Genomic DNA, 18,627 nt, shown 5'->3' with positions numbered 1-18,627 from the left:
AGGTCCTCAGGCCCAACCTCCTGTACCCACTTCACAGGTGGCGAAACTGAGGCCTGGAGAAGGGCATTGACTTGGCTAAGGTCACAGAGCAAACCAGAGACTCATCAAGAGTTGGACACCAGCTCTCCTTCCTTCATCCCCTCCCTGTGTTCATCCATTTGAAGGGACAGACATCACATGGCCCCTGATCTTGGCAACAAGAAGGGAGAAGAAAGGAGAAATAAGATTTTCATCCTTCCTTCTGTGCCTGGACCCTTACCCATCTTATCCATTGAAGACCGTGAACCCACTTTACAGAGGAAGAAATTGAGGCTCAGTGAGATTGCCTAAGGTCAGACAGCGAACTGGGTCAGAGCAGGGACAGGCCTAGATGCTGCATGTTGCTGAGGCTCAATTGACGACATGTCACTGGTATACAGGGTCAGATGGGCCAGGCGAGTTCATGTACCAGGACACAACTAAGCCTTGGTTGGAGACTCTATCCACGAACATCAGATAAATAGACTCTGAAGCTTGATATTCTGTCTTCTCTGAAAACATTTTGGCCATTGCCTCAGATGTCTCAGTCAGATCTGAGTGCAAATCTCTGTATACCTTGCCCCAAGCCTGCGAAGGATTAACCCAAGTATTTAAAGCATCAGAGTGAGAGGGGAGGGTATAGCTCAGTGGCAGAACATGTGCTTAGCATGCCTGAGATCCTGGGTTCAATCCCCAGTACTTCCATTAAATAATTAAGTAAAATTAATTATCTACCCCACCAAACTGTATGTATGTTTAAAAAATGATAACAATTTTTAAAACTTTAAAAAATAAAGCATCAGAGCAAGGTGATCACACCCATACTGGGGAGAGTCTTGGGAGGTGTATTTAGTCAAATTAAGATAAGGTCATACTGGATTAAGATAAGCCCTGCATCTAATGTCCTTAGAAGATGAGAAGAAGCACAGACATACAGGGGGAAAGCCATGTGGACATGGAGGCAGAGATTAGAGGGATGCCTCTGCAAGCCAAAAGATGCCAAGAATTGCTGGAGCCACCGGAAGCCAGGAGAAAGTCATGGGAGAGTTCTTTCAGAGCCTTCAGAAGAAGCCTGGCCCTCGGCGGGGGTCCATGTAGCTCAGCAATAGTGTGTGCTTAGTATGCACAAGGTCCTTGGTTCAATCCCTCATACCTCCATTAAAAAAAGAAGAAAACAAGAAGCATAGCCATGCCAACATCTTGACTTCGACTCTGGGCCTCCAGAACTGTGAAAAAATTAATTTCCATTGTTTTAAGCTATAGCATCCTCGGGAAGCTAAAACACCCCTCCAGATCTGGCTTCTTTCCCATTCAGAGACCTGGCCCTCTGTGCAGGCTGTTTTGTGGAGACCTTTAGATTTGGACTTAAATGCGGCCATCACAAATTTTAAGTCAATTACTGAGGAAAGTGGGAAACAGACCTTCCACTGATGGATGGTCCTTCCTCAGAGCAGAGTCCAAGTTGGAAATGTGGAGGGGAGACGGGGGCGTGGGCGGGGCTAGAACCCCACAGTGCAGGCAGAACAAACTGGTTTGGCTGCCCTTTTAGGGACCCAGTCATGTTTTCATGTGTATCAGTGGCTCATCACTTACTCTTGCTGAGTACTATTGCACTGTATAGGGGGACCACAGTTTGTTCATCCATTCACTAACATTCATGTTATTTCCAGCTTTTGGCTATTGCAAATAAAGTTGCTTATGCACATTAGTGTACAAGTTTTTGTGTGAGACACTTTAATTTCCCTTGGGTAAATTCCTAGAAGTGAAATGGCTGGATCCAATGGTAGGTGTATGTTTATTTCAGAAACTGTCAAACCATTTTCCAAGGTGGTTGATTCCCTTTACAGTGTCACGAACAATGTATAAGAGTTCTAATTGCTCCACATCCTTGCAGCGCTTAGTATGGCCTGTCCTTTTAATTTTGGCCACACTAGGGTGTATGTGGTAGTATCTCACTGTGGTATTGATTTATATTTCTCTGATAACTTACGATGTTGAACATCTTTTCTTGTGCTTATTGTCCATCCATGTATTTTTAGCCAAGTGTTTGCTCAAATCTTTTGTCCAAAATTTTTAAAAAATTGAAGTATTGTTGATTTACAATGTGTTAGGTTCTGGTTGCTTCAAATTTTAATTGGGATATCTTCTTATTATTGTAAGAATCCTTTCTATATTCTGGATACAAGTTCTTCATTGGTTACAGGCATTGCCAATATTTTCTGCCATGCCTTGCCTCCTCAGTTGCTTAAGACTGCCTTTGAAAGAGCAGAATTGTAGTTCTGTTCTATCAAAAATTATCACTTTTTTTCTTTTTCTCTTTTCTGTGGCAAAATATACATAACATAAAATTTATGATTTTAGCCAATTTTAAGTGTATAGTTCAGTGTTATTAAGTACATTCACATTGTTGTACAATTACTACCATCTAGCTTCAGAACTTTTTAATCATCTGAAACTGAAACTCTATACCCATAAATACTAATTTCCCATTCTCCTCTCCCCTCAGCCCCTAGTAACCACCATTCTACTTTCTTTATCTATGAGTCTGACTATTCTATGACTCTCATGTAAGTGGAATCATAAATTATTTGTCCTTCTGTGTCTGGCTTATTTCATTTAACATAATATCTTCAAGATTCATTCGTGCTGTAGCAGGAGTCAGAATTTCTTTCCATTAAAAGGCTAATATTCCATTGTATCTATATACCACATTTTGTTTATCATTCATCCATCAATCGACATTTGGATTGTTTCAACCTTTTGCCTACTGTGAATAATACTGCTGTGAACACTGATGTCAAAATATCTGTTCAATATTTGATTTCAATTCATTTGGGTTTATACCTAGAAGTGGAAAACTGGATCATATGATCATTCTATTTAATTTTTAAATACGGTTTTACATTCCTGTTTTAAATACTGCTTAAGTTTTAAATACTGTTTTATATTCCCACCAAATATTAACACACATAACGGGAGAGATTAGCAGTAACACGAAAATAGTAGGGGATTTTGACACCCTACTTATATCATTGGACAGGTTATCCAGACAGAAAGTTAATAAGGAAACACTGGCCTTAAATGATACATTAGACTAAATAGACTAGATAGATGTTAGGTAGACAGATAGATAGATAGGACATTCCATCTAAAAGCAGCAGAAGGGGGCATAGCTCAGTGGTAGAGTGCTTGTGTAGCATTTAGGAGGTCCTGGGTTCAATCTCCAGTACATCCATTTAAAAAAAATTAAAAGCAGTAGAATACACATTCTTTCCAAGTGCACATGTAACATTCTCCAGGATAGATCACATGCTAGTCCACAAAGCAAGTTCCAATAAATTTATGAAAATTGAAATCATATCAAGCATCTTTTCTGACCACAATGCTATGAGACTAGAAAGCAATCATAAGGGAAAAAGACTGCAAAAACCAGAAACATGTGGAGGCTAAACAATATGCTACCAAACAACTAATGGATCAAGGAAGAAATTAAAGAAGAAATTTAAAAATTTAAAAAACAAAAGACAAGTGAAACAAAAACACGACAAAAAAATCTATGGGATCCAGCAAAGGCAGTTCTAAGAAGGAATTTCATAGAGATACAAGTGTACCTCAAGAAACAAGAAAAATCTCAAATAAACAACCTAATCTCATACCTAAAGGAACTAGGAAAAAAAGAACAAACAAAATCCGAAGTTACTAAAGGAAATAAATTGTAAATTCAGAGCAAATATAAATGAAATAGAGACTTAAAAAAAGAAAGAAAAGATCAATGAAATTAAGAGCTAGTTCTTTGCAAAGATAAGCAAAATTGATAAACCTTTAGCCAGACTCACCAAGAAAAACAGAGAGAGCGCTCAAATCAATAAAATCAGAAATGAAAAAGGAGAAATTACAACCAACACCACAGAAATACAAAGGATGTTAAGATTACTACAAACAACTATACATCAATAAAATGAACAACCTAGAATAAATGGACAAATTCCTAGAAATATACAACCTCCCAAGACTGAACCAGGAAGAAATGGAAAACATCAATAGATCAGTAATGAAACTGCATCAGTAATAATAACAATAACAATAACAATAATAATACTAATAAACAAAAGTCCAGTACCAGATGGCTTCATAGGTGAATTCTATCAAACATTTAGAGATGAGTTAACAACAATCCTTCTCAATCTATTCCCAAAAATTGCAGAGGAAAGAACACTTTCGAACTCACTCTACAAGGCCAGTATCACCTTGATACCAAAAACAGAAAAAGAAAATTATAGGCCATCAACACTGATAAACATAGAAGCAAAAATCCTCTACAAAATAATAGCAAAGCAAATTCAACAATAAATTTAAAAGATCACACACCATGATTAAGTGGGATTTATCCCAGGGATTCAAGGATGGTTCAACATCCACTAATCAAGCAATGTAACATACCACCTTACCAAACTGAACAATAAAAATCATATTATCATCTCCATAGATGCAGAAAAATCTTTTGACAAAATTCAACATCAATTTATGATTTATAAAAAACACTCTCCACTAAGTGGGTTTAGAGGGAACATACCTCAACATAATAAAACCCTTATATGATAAACCCACAGCTAACATCATATTCCATGGTGAAAAGCAGAAAGCATTTCCTCTAAGATCAGGAACAAGACAAGGATACCAACTCTTGTCACTTTCACTCAACATAATACTGGAAGTCCTAGCCCCAGCAATCACACAAGAGAAAGAAATAAAAGGAATCCAATTTGGAAAGGAAGAAGTAAAAACTGTCACTGTTTGCTGATGACATGATACTTTACATAGGAAATCCTAAATACACCACCAAAAAATTTCTAGAGCATGTCAATGAATTTGGTAACACTGTAGGATACAAAATTGATATACAGAAATATGTTGCATTTCTATGCACTAACAACAAATTATCAGAAAGAGAAATTAAGAAAACAACCCCATTTACCATTACATCAAACAGAATAAAATACCTAGTAATAAATTTAACTAAGGTGCTAAAAGATCTGTACTTGGGAAACTATAAGACACTGATGAAAGACATTGAAGATGACAGTAATAAAAGGAAAGATACACCATGTTCATGGAATAAGAGATACTATATTGTTAAAATGACCACACTGCCAAGGCAATCTACAGATTCAGTATAATCCCTATCAAAATGCCAACGGCATTTTTCACAGAACTAAAACAAATACTTCTAAAATTTGCATAAAAACACACAAATCTCCAAACAGTCAAAGCAACCTTGAGAAAGAAGGAGAGAGCTGGAGGTATCCATGCTCCCTGACTTCAGACTGCACTATGAAGCTACAGTAATCAAAACAGTATAGTACTGGCACAAAAACAGACACATAGATCAATTGAGGAGAATAAAGGGCCCAGAAATAAACCCGCACATTTATGGTCAATTAATCCAAAAAGGAGGCAAGAATATACAATGGGGAAAATGCAGTCTCTTCGATAAATGGTGCTGGGAAAACTGGACAGCTACATGTGAAAGTATGAAATTAGAACATTTTCTTGTGCAAAAGTAAATTAAATCAATTAATCGACATAGATTAAAGACATAAATGTAAGACCAGAACCCATAAAACTCCTAGAAGAAGACATAGGCAGAACACTCTTTGACATAAATCATAGCAATTTTTAAAATCTGTCTCCTAAGGCAAAGGGAACAAAAGCAAAAATAAGCAAATGGAGCATAATTGTAAGCTTTTGCACAACAAAGGAAAACACTGACAAAACAAAAAGACACAACCTACTGCATGGGGGAAAATATTTGCAAATGATATGACTGATAAGGGGTTAATATCCAAAATATATAAACAGTTTATAAAACTCAATATTAAAAAAATCAAGAAATGGGCAGAAGAAATGAATAGACATTTTTCCAAAGAAGACATAAGATGGCCCCAACAGGCACACAAAAAGATGCACAGCATAGCTAATCATCAGAGAAATGCAAATCAAAACCACAAGGTATCATCACATATCTGTCAGAATGGCTATCATCAAAAAGGCCACAAATAACAAATGCTAGTGAGGATGTGGAGAAAAGGGAACCCTTGTACACTGTTGGTAGGAGTGTAAATTGGTGCAGCTACTATGTAAAACAATGTGGAGGTTTCTCAAAAAACTGAAAACAGAATTACCATATGATCCAGGAATTCCACTCCTGGATATATATCCTAAGAAAACACAAGCACTAATTCAAAAAGATACATGCACCACAATGGTCATAACAGCATTATTTACAATAGCAAAGATCTGGATGCAACCTAAGTGTCCATCAACAGATGAATGGATAAAGAAGATGTGTGTGTGTATGTACACACACACACACACACACACACACAGGAATATTACTCAGCCATAAAAAAGAATAAAATTTTGCCATTTGCAACAACATGGATAGTCTTGGAGGGTGTTATGTTCAGTGAAATAAGTCAGAAAGAAAAAGGCAAATGCTACATGTTATTACTTATGTGTGGAAACTAAAAAATAAAATGAATGAATATAACAAAACAGCAACAGACTCACAGTTATAGAGAACAAACTATTGGTTACCAGTGGAGAGATGGAATGGGAAGGAGCAAGATAGGGGTAGGGGATTAAGAGGTATAAACTAGTTTGTATAAAATAAATAAGATGCAAGGACATATTGTACAGCACAGGGAATATAGTCAATATTTTATAACAACTTTAAATGGAGTATAATCTACAAAAATTTTGAATCACCATGTTGTACACTTAAAAATCAATATAATATTGTAAATCAACTATACCTCAAAAAGAAAAAAAAAAGAAATGCAATTGATTTTTGAGTGTGATTTGTGTCCCACAAAGTTGTATCCTTCAACTTTGCTGAATTGATTTATTTATTCTAATGGATTTTTATGGAATTTTCAAGGTTTTCTACATATGAGATCATGTCATCTGCCAAAGAGATAATCTTATTTCTTCCTTTCCAATTTGGATGCCTATAATTTCTTCTTCATGCCTTATTGCTTTGGCTAGGTCTTCCAATACTATGTCAAGATAAGTGGCAAAAGCAGACATCCTTGTCTTATCCCTGATCTTAGAGGAGAAGCTTTAAGTCTGACTATTGAGTATGACGTGAGCTATGGGTTTTTCATATATGGCCTTCATTATATCAGGGTAGTTTTCTTCTATTCTTGGTTTGGTGACTGTTTTTTAACAAAAGTGTGTTAAATGTTGTCAAATGCTATTTTTCTGCATCAACTGAGATAATACCATTTTTTCCCTTCAGTTTGTTAATGTGGTATATTACATTGATATTTTCATGTTGAACTTTCCTTGTATTCCAGGAATAAATCCTGCTTGATCATGACGTTTAATATTTGTAATGTGTTGCTTAAATCAGTTTGCTAGTATTCTGTTGAGAATTTTTGCATCAATGTTTGTAAGAGATATTGGTCCGTAGTATTCTTTTTTCTGTTATGTCTTTGATTGGCTTTGGTATCAGGGTATAGCAATTTGGTGGGGGGTGATGCTTTTTGTGTTCAATCTAAGAAATCTTTGCCTAACCTAAAATCACTAAGGCATTTGCGTTTGTTTCCTTCTAGGAGCTATATTGTTTTAAGAGTTAAACTTTTTGTATGAAAAGTGTTCTTTTTGTTTCTAATCCCAAGTGAACTACCTTGACATCTTTATCAAAAATCAAGTGGCCAGTACATATGTGCGTTTATTTCCAGACTCTCTATTTCGGCCCACTGGTCTGTTTCTCCATCCCAGGGTGTTGCATCTTCAGCATTACTGACATTTAGGGCTGGACCATTCTTTGTGACAAAGACTGTCCTGAGCATTGTACTGGATATTTAGCAGCATCCCTGGCCTTGACTCAGTAGATGCCATGAACGCATCCTTCACCCTAGTCTTGACAACCAGAAATGTCTCCAGACATTGCCCAATATCCCTGAGGGCAAAAATGTTCCTGGATGAGAACCTTTGATGTCTGCTCTATCAGTACCACCCTGTCTTGATTACCACAGCTTTATAGTAAGACCTCCCGACATCAGCAGAGTTCAGAAACTCTGAACCTTTGAATGACGCTGCTCAACCCACGTCCAAGGAAATGGGTCAGTGTGAATGGGGAACACATCGTGGTTCAGAAAAACCATTGAGGTTAAAGAAAAAAAAAATCCAGGTATCCATCTTGAGAACCTAGAATCTAGGATATAATACTTACAGGAGACAGAAAACTAGGCAGATTTTCTACAGATGAATGGTCTGGTCTCAACCCTTTTTCTTTTCTTATTGCATTGACCAGCACTTCTGCATCAGCATTAAATATAAGCCATGATTGTGAGCAGTGATGTCTCATTCTGGAATATGTTACCTCTTCTATTTCACTATCCAACACAATGCAGATGGTCCCTTTCTAATTACAATCTTTGATCAGATTAATTCCTTCCTATTTCCCTTTTACTAAGAACTTTTTAAAAGATTGGAAGTAGTTGCTGAATGTTATCTGATGTTTTTCCATCATGGTGAGATGATCATTTGGTATTTTTCTTCTTTCATCTCTTCATTGAGTAAATGAGGCTTTCCAAGGCTGAATTTTTCTTGCCTCCTTGGAATTAAAACTCTGCATGCCCCTGGTATGTTGTCCTTTAAAGTGCAGCTGAATTCAATTTGCTAATATTTTATTTAGCATTTTTGCATGCACCCGGGCTCCTGACCCCTTCCTGGCATCTCCATGGCCTGCAGCTGAGCTGATTCCCACAGTGTACAGGGGAGGGTCTGCGCAGAACATCTGCATGAGTTCAACCGGGTGACTTCCAGCCAGCAGCTCCCAGCTGCCCTCCAAGAACTGCTCCTCCTCCCAATGACTCTGATGCCCACCCTGGCACTCTAGGAAACGTTCTTACCTTCTGCTCCTCCTCACCCTCTACACCCCACACCCGTCCTATTGACTTATTCTCCTAAATGGGGGAAGGGGTGGGCCATACAGCTCCCTGCCCCCACTACCCACACACACCCCAGGACCCAAGGCATGTCTCCGTCTCTCCTGCTGATCTTGGCATCTGCAGCTGAGGCCAAGACAGAGGCCCCAGATTCTTGTTTGTTCTGGTGCGGTGGGAGAGTTGTCAAGAAGCCAGACTGAGCAGAAGACAGGACCTGGGACAGGAATCAGGTAAGTTTCCACTGGCACGGCCCCACCTACCTCTTCCCCAGGTCTACTACTTCTGTTAGCTTCAGGCTCACCTGGCTCCAGGTTTACCTAAGGCACAGCAGGGCAAGAATGGAGGATCTACCCTTAACCCTGTCCTTTCCAGGGCCAGGTCTCAGACTGAGACTGGGATCTGGGATGCCCGTAAAGCAGTAGCTCCTCAGGAGGCAGCTCACCTAACACCATACTGTCCACCAGTATAGAAACCTGATGAAATTGCTGTGCAGTCTGCTACCCCTCTCTGGGTCACCCACATCGCTTTCTCCAAATCCTGATCTGACAGTGAATCACTGAAAGAACAGGTCAAACTCACAGTAGCCCCAGCAATGCAGAGCCCCAACATCATAAAAAAAAGAAAAAGAAAAAAGAAAATCTAGAGAGGGAAAGATTTTCTTTCCCTTTTTAAAAAACTGAATACTGGATCACATTATTGACATTACTCTGAAATTTACTTTTTATCTTCAAGAGTAAATCACAGAAATGTTTCACAAGCAGTAATGATAAATTTTATTCATTTTTTGATTTTTTTTTTAAATTGGCTTCTTTGGTCATCTTTTAACACACAATATTAAGTTTAAAGAGCCAGATTGTTCTGGAAGACTTGTTATGACAATCTGCAACCCCCCACTGCGCTCATGTTTGATGAAATCAAGAAAACAGCACAATCAGGGGAGAAATATGACCCTCTCTCTCACCCACTCCCAGCACCCATTGGCCCCCAGATTCCTTTCATTCAGATTCTGAATCAGCCCTTCTGACTCCCTTCCCAGCACTCCTGACCCCACCACACTCTGGAGTGATCTAGGATCCACCTCCCACCCTAGCTAACACACACTCCATTGCTCCCTATTGCCTTGGAACAAAATCCATCTGGCAACATAAAGCCAATTCTGACTCTTTGCTCTTTCTCCTCCTTCCCATCCTCATCCCCACCCCCAGGGGGATGATGAGAACTCTGGGTGTAGAGTCAGGTAGAGTAGGGTTCAAATTCTGACTTTGCTGTTTACTAGCTAAAGTGACTGGGTGGCTCACTCCCTTGAAGCTTCAGTTTTCCAGTCCATAAAAATGGGTGCATGTTCCAAAGGCAGTGTAAAAGCACTGCCCTTGACAGAAGGCATTGCCAGGTTGGCCACAGGGTCTGAGAGAACCCCAGCCTAGGGTTGCTGGTGGAGGCCCATGTTTGATGTAGGGAAGGAGGCACCAGATTAGCTGCTATCTGGGCAAAGTGAAAACACACTCGAGGTGTGCAAGGACAGCAGAGAGCCCACAGATTGCATCTACTGGGGAGAAGGGTCAACCCCAGAAAGCAAACAGTGACTTTGCGTCTCTAAGGGGGCTGGTCACATGTTAACGCCTGGTCCCCACCCCAGCCCATTTGGTTGCCGACATCCACATGAAGGTGCAGCGAGAGTGTTTGCTGAATTCAGTCGTTGTTCAAACATTTGTTTTCAAGACAAGAGGCCTGCAGAGGCTCCTGCCCTTTAGCCGGGGTCAGAGCCCACAGCTGGGGTGGAGGAGGACAGAGGCACATGGCCCGGGCTGCATGTGGCTGGACCCATGGGCTTCTCTCCAGGCCTGTGTCTTGGGGCCAAGAGTCCTGCCGTGAACACAAACCTCCCAGAGCACAGGCATGGACTCAAAATCTCCAAGCCCTCCTCCTAGAAAGGAATGAAGTACCGATAGACACTACAACTTAGATGAACTTTTTTTTTTTAATGAAAGTACTGGGAATTGAACCCAGGACCTCACACATGCTAAGCATATACTCTACCACTGAACTATACTCTCACCCACTCCATGAACCTTTAAACATCATGTTCAGTGAAAGAAGCCAGTCACAAAAGACCACAGAGTGTATGATTCCATTCATATGAATCGTCCAGAACAGGCACATCCATAGAGACAGAAAGTAGATTGGTGGTTGCCAGGGGCTGCAGAAAAGGATACAGGGAGTGACTGCTAATGAGGACCAAGTTTCTTTTGGGGTGATAGAAAGGTTCTAGAATTAGATAGAGGTGGTGGTTGCACTACATCATGACTGTAACGTCACTAAATTTTACATTTTAAATGGTAAATTTGATGTCATGTGCATTTCATCTCAAGAAATAAAGGTAAATAAAACAAATTGATTTAAAAAAGAATTACAGCCAGTATTGGAGAACAATTTAGGAGTTCCTCAAAAAATTTAACAGAATCAAAAAATTTTTTCAATTATTAAAAAATAAAGTGACCGCCCCTTAAAAAAAGTAAAGTGAAAACCACCTCTTAAAAAATAAAGTGAAAAAGCAAGCAAGCAAGCAAACCCCATCCCTTAAAAAATTTAACAGAATTATATGATCCAGCAACACATTTCTGGGTTCACGCCCCAAAGAATTGAAAGCAAGTATCAAACAGATTTTTGCACATTCATGTTCAAAGCCGCATTATTCAAATAGGCAAAAGATGGAAGCAACCCAAGTGTCCACTGACAGATGAATGGATGAAGAAAATGCAATATATACATACAATGGAATGTTATTCACCTTTAAGAAAGGAAGGAGATTCTGACATGATCAAATACCATATGGTATCACCCATGTGTGGAATCTAAAAAAAAAAAAAGGAAATAAAGGAGATAAACAAGATGGATGAACTTTGAGTACTTTATGCTAATTATAATAAGCCAATACCAAAAGGACAAATACTGTATGATTCCACTAATATGAGGTCCCTAGAGTGTTCAGATTCATAAAGACAAAGTAAAATGGGGTTTGCCAGGGGATGTGGGGAGAAAATGAGGGGTCACTGTTTAATGGGGACAATTTTCAGTTTGAGATGATTAAAAGTATCTGTGGATCGAGGGTGGTGATGGTTTTGCACAACAATGTGAATATACTTAACATGCCACTGAATTGAACATTGAAAACTAGTTAAAATGATGAATTTTATTTCATGTATATTTTACCCCAACTTAAGATTAAAAGAATCTAGAGTTTTTCAAGTGTCAAATTCCTAGAATTTGGGAATTTTAGGGGCAGAAAACTTCCCCTCTGACCACAATCCAGGCTCTGACCACAGCAGACAGCACCAGTTGTCTGCAGCACCCTCTTCCAGTGGCCTGGCCAGAAATGCCAGGAGCTCTGAACAATGCTGGATGTGTCAGGTTATTGGCTCCTTGTAACGGGAGACACACACCATGGGAACCTGTGAGCATCTTAGCTAGAGTTTGAGAAGAGGCTTGTTTTTATACTTGGGTTCAAGAGGTGCAGTTTTGCTCTGGACTGGGCACAAAGAGGATGTGGGACAATTCTCTATTTGAGTATCTTGATTTTTATCTAGGAGACAGGAGGAGTGGCTCGAGGCTACACCTAGTAACTGTGAGAAGCGATGGTTGCTCCTGGTAGCCAAGGGGTGTGACTTTTGGCCATATTTTTGGTTTGTACAGTTTTCTTGTTTTGGTCTGTTCAAACATGATTATAAAGATGATAAATATTTTTCTTTTTTAAAACAATTTTTAAATGATTATAGATCACAAGATGTTGCAAAAATAGTAGAGGTTCCATGTACCTACCACCCAACTACCTCCCATAGTAACATCTTAGGTAATTTTAGTACATTATCCAAACCAGGATTGATGTTGACACAGCACAATTAAGTAGATTTCACCATGAAATTAACTAGACTTCACATGGTGGTATTCGATTTCAGGCCTCTTGCTTCCTTCTATCTTGTTGCTCACTGAGTGTCCTTGCTTGAAGTTCTGTGACATTGTCGAATAACCAAGCTGATAGAGCCAGATAAACTTCCAGCTGACAGCACTCAGATTGTGTTTTTTCCTCAATCCTTCCTTTTGGCTAAGAACACATGAAGTCAGGTTGTCAGGGCACTAATTTATGATATCTGACATTTTACCACTGCCAGGATCTTGCTGATCAGGAGGTTGTCCAGAAAACATTGTCAGATGGAGTTAACCTCTTCTGCTCTTTTGGTTGACAGTTGTCTCATTTTGCCAATTACCAGCTGTTGGATCATCTGATGAGACAATTGTCTCCACACTAGAGTTTAAGACTGGCCTCTGGATCGTCTACAGTGACTAACTGCACCATAGCAACTCCCAGAAAAAAACTATTAGTCCTTATAATAGGCCCTATATTAGCTATCTACTGCTGTGTAACAAATGACCCCAAAGCTTAGCAGTTGAACACTCATCTCACGGTTTCTGTGGGTCAGGAATCTGGGAGTGGCTTAGTAGCTTAGCTGGCATTGACCTTAAAAATAAAACAGCCAGTTATTTTGCCAGCAAAATGGGTTTATTTGGGAATAGCAGAGAACTGCAGTTTGGGACAAGCACACTACAGCAAAAACATAGCCAAGTCTGACAAAGGGGAGGAATGTTACTTTTAGAGAAAAGGAGGAAGTTGGGAGGGGTGGCTTTGAAGGAAAGTCCATTGGAGGAAAGCAAAAGTTCAGGGCAAGGATGGCTTCTGATTGGCTGAGTTATGACGGTTCCCATTGGCTGGACCTATTGCTGGGCAAAAAGAAATCTTCCTTTCTCCTTCTGTGGTAGTAGAGTAGAGAAACTCTCCTGCTGGGAATGCAAGGTAGGTCTTTTCCTGTTGGGGTCTGTAATTGACATCAATTGGTAGCGTATGAGAGCTCCCCCTTTTGGCCTCCATTTTAAATAAAGTTTCCATTATTCAGGGTACTTGTGGCTTATGGTCTCTTTCAAGGCTGCAGCTGAGGTGTTAGCCAGGGCTAGAGTCAGCTCAAAACTCCACTGGGGTTGAAGGATCACTTGCATGCTCATTTACTCCACATGGCTGCCTCATGACATAGCAGCTATCTTCCACCGGCCCCAGTGATCCAAGAGAACATCCAAGATGGAAGACAGAGTCTTTTTTTTTTTTTTTGGCTTAAACACATGGATGTATTTTTCTTATGTAACAAGAAGTCCAGAATCCAGAACTAGAAAGCTACAAGTGTCCCTTCACATGCTCCACAATACTATAGACTTTTTCTTTTTTGGCTCCACCATGTTTAGCATGTCCTCTATCCCCAGGCTTTTTGCCTTCTGGTTGCAAAATGGCTGCTGTACATCCAGGTATCACATCCACATTCAAGACAAAAAGAATAGAGAAAGAGATGCCAGCTGCATCTCCCTTTTATGGGGATAGAAGCTTTCCTAGAAATCCCTACAGCATATTTCCATACACGGCCACCCTTACTGCAAAGGAGGCTAGGCATTTGGGGAATAGGAACACATTAAGTTTCATAATCTTTGAAATCTAATCTTGGAAGTGACATCTCATCATTTGTGTTGCATGATATTCATTAAAAGCAAGTCAGTAAGTCCAGCCTGCTCCAAAGGGAGGGAATTACACAAAGGCATGAATACTGGGGGGTGGGGGATTGCTGGGAACCATCTTGAAAGCTTCCCCTCAGGGGCCCCAAAGCCAGGAGCCTCGATGACCAAATCCAGGCAAAGAAAACGTGCCCTAAATTCAGCTGGGGATCAGTTTTAGAGATCCAAGGAGCTTTTTCTTTTTTCTTTCTTTCTTTCTTTTTTTTTTTTTTCTGGTCACAGATTGTTCTGCTTGACTTGCAGTTTTATCTTGTGCAGCAGGAAGTGTTCACCAGACTCCCCTGGGCTGGCTACAAGGAAATCAACACTGGTAAATGAATTTCAGCAGGTTTGTGGGACTTTCAGACCAGAAGCTGGACCTCTTAAGAAGCAGTAACATAGAAAAGGAGAGACTTGGATGGGAACACAAGTATTATTTAACAACAGCAGGCATGAGCCAAACATGGCTCTCCTAAGGGGCGAGCTTTTCTGAGCAGGCTGGGTGTCTCTAAGGGGAAAAGACTGATTATTATAGGGAACATAACCCCAATATTTGTTTCCACTGTTGATGGGCTGGGTTTGTTGATAGGGTTGCAATGACCTCAGCAGAAGCCTCTGTTGACCTGAGGTTAAGATCTCGTTTTCACAGAATTTGGGATTAAGTAGGTGAGAAAAGTGTACACAGCAGGAGGGGCCTACAGAAGGAAATCTACTATGTTAATTTCCTGAGCCTGCTGTAACATAATTCTACAAATTCGGTAGCTTAAACCAATAGATATTTATTTTGGCTTTCTCAGTTTGAAGTCAAGGTGTTTGTAGGTTGGATTCTTCTGGAGACTCTGAGACAGAAAACTGTTCCATGCCTCTTGCTTAGCTTCTTGTGGCTACCTGCAATCCTTGGAGTTCTCTGGCTTATAACTGCATTTCTCCAATCTCTGCCTCAGTCTTCACATGACCTTCTCCCTCTGTGCATCTGTGTCCAAGTTTTCTTTGTCTCATAAGGACACTGTCATTTCAATAGGGCCCACCTTAATCAAATATGACCTCATCGTAACTTGATTCTATCTGCAAAGAGCCTATTTCCAAATAAGGTTGCATTCCCAGGTACCAGGGGTTAGGATTTGAACAGCTAGTTTGGGGAGATGCAATTCAAGCCTCAACATCAACCTTCTAAATTGTTTAAACAAACAGCTATTACATTTTTGTCAGCAGGATCAAGTGGAGAATGAAGATATACAATCCACTATTATCCAGAGGAGCAGCTCTGGTCTGTGAAACACTCACATTAGAGTTTTATTCTTGCTTAAATGGCAGAAGAAAACTGTAGGAGGTCTCTAGTGCAGGATAAAGATAAGGAAGGGCATATTGAGAAAACTTGTAGCCATTTAATGGAGACTGTCAACATGCGATAACAGGCAAGATGAGTAGGGTGAAAGCAAAGTGAAAAAGGACTGCAGAAAATTAATCCTGTCTTCTTGGGTGGAAGCTGTCTGCAGTGGAAGTCTTCAGCTTGATCTGATGGTTATGGGGGTGGGGTGGGGGGATGGAGGTCAACCTTGAAAATAAAACAGCCACTTAGTTTACTAGCAAAATGAGTTTATGCAGGAATGGCAGAGGAATTGCAGTTCGGCACACGCGAGCTACGGCAAACCATAGGCAAGCCCAGAGAACTAAGAAGAGGAACGTTACTTTATAGAGAAAAAGGTGAAGTTGGGAGGGGCTGCTTTGAGGGAAAGTCCATTGGAGGAAAGAGGAGAGTTCAAGTTGGTGACAGTTTCTCATTGGCTGAGTGGTGGTAGTTTCTCATTTGCTGGGCTATTGCTGGGCAAGGAAAAATCTTCCCCCTGCTGGGGTAGTAATCTTCTTCCTGTCCATGTGTGTAAAAGTAAGCTGCAACAGAAGGTATGTGTATGAGAGCTCAGGGCTTCCCGACTCCATTTTAAAGGAGATTTCCCTTTAGTAATTTCCACAGGAACTTGGTCTACCTAGTGCAGCTGTAGGTTTCTTGAGTTTTCCAAGAATCCTCAATTTAAGGTCTCCTGATGGAATCCAGTGGTCAGGATGACATAAGTACTTTTAATTGGGAAACACAGATCCTACTGTCAGCACCATAGAGTCTTACTTTTGTGCTAGTTATTCACAAAGCCTGATGAAACCCTTTCCATCCAGACTCAAGGGCAGATTTCCTCCAACGACTTCTTCAGAACACCATCTCTTGAGGTTTCAGATGATACTGGGATCGCTTACGCGGGCGATGTGGAAAAGCAACTTGCACATGACAGCGATACTGTGTGGGCCTTCTGTGAGTCTCCTGCAGTATTTAGCTACATTAGCCTGTGACAGGGTAGACTTCAAAATTTGGAATGAAACCATCAAATACATGACAGCCTACTGTTTACTCACAATGACATAACTTGCGAGTTCCAGAAGGGTTTGATTTTTATTGTCGGAAAGGCTATCAGGAAGTTTAAACCTTGGAAGATGGAAGGTTCCTGAGACCTTTGCTACTGTGACTAAGTCCAAACTCATTCCACTTGCCACAGGATATGCCAATAAATCAGGAGATGAGTTGTTGGGAGCAAGGAATAATGATTTTATTTGAAAAAACAGCAGACCAAGAAGGTGGGGGACTAATGTCCTAGAGAATCATCTTACCCATGTCAGAATTCAGGCTCCTTTTATACTAAAAAGGGCAGGGGATGTGGTTGGTTGCTGCCAACTTCTTGGTGTTTGGAATCCTTTGGTCTTGGCAGCTGTCCACATAGGTCAAGTCATGATGTTCCCAGTAAACGTGCAACAAGACAAATGTTATTGTCTGTTCTGCAATTTTTTCTCTCTATATGAATGGAAAACTTATGTCCTTAAAGGTCAGAGCCTTGAGGAGGGCTCTCTTTCATATTTCAGGCTATAGGCCACATTCTTTTACAAAAGGTGCAGAACCAGCATGACTAAGCACAGGAAACAGAGCACAGGGTTAGAGCTAAAAGAACAGAGCTAATATGGAGTCAGATTTGTTCCTCCCTACTACACTATGTTTTGTTTTAGAATCCCATTAGTTGTTGAAGTGACAATATTCCAGGTCCATTGGGCTAAGTGAAATTTATCATGAAATAGATCCATCTATTTTTTTTTTACTTTTTTTAAATTTTATTTTTTATTTTTGGGGGAGGAGAAGTAATTAGGTTTATTTTTTTAATGGAGGTATTGGGGATTGAACCCAGGACCTTGTGCATGCTAGGCATGCACTCTACCACTGAGCTATACCCTTTCTCATCTTTTACTTTTTTAATGTGGTGCCTAGAAAGTTTTAAACTGGGTGAGTGGCCCACCATAGTTGCTTCTAATGGACAACACAGCTCTGTAAGATCTTCCCAGACTCTGGATAATTCTTTAACAGAGGGAGGCAATTTTGGACTCTCCTTCTTTGGGGAAGGAAGGCGGGTGGCTGGGTTGAGAGTGTCGTGGTGATGGAGAGTGATATGTGAAGGAAGAAGCAGGAATATGTCACAGGAGCTAAGTGCTGAGGGTTTTCTGTACGAAGTACAGTCTGAAGGCGTGGGGTCCAATAAGTTGAGTGGAGTCCCCAGAACCCAATCACTGAAGTTCCCACAAGTTCTGCTACTGCTGCTTTATTTCTTATACAAAGTGACAGGCCCTGGCTACCAAATTCAATAAAAGACTGAAATAAACAATGGTGCTGGACTATTCCCATATGAGAGTCAAGACCCCTAGTGCCTGTGAGAAAGCTCTCCTAACGGTTTGAAATTAATTAAAATTTGGAAAATTCTAGACAAAGATTATCAGTCCTTTTGTTCTTGCTTCTATAGGTGAAGGAACAAATATCTGCATTACCTAATGACAATTTCAGGATGGCCAACGGGAGTTGAGGCACAAAAGATATCTTCAGAGTTGCATTATTCTGAATTAGGACCCTGAATTTGGGAAAGGTAAAACCATGATGGTTGCTGGAGAAAAAATTTATCATACAGACAGGAAGTATTTTCACAGCATAAACAATGGTTATTAGGGACTTAATTTGTTTTCCAAACTAAGAGATATTTTCCAA

This window comes from Vicugna pacos, chromosome 22 (assembly GCF_048564905.1).
Source record: "Vicugna pacos chromosome 22, VicPac4, whole genome shotgun sequence".
NCBI classification, from domain to species: Eukaryota; Metazoa; Chordata; class Mammalia; order Artiodactyla; family Camelidae; genus Vicugna; species Vicugna pacos.
This window is presented reverse-complemented; position numbering follows the sequence as displayed.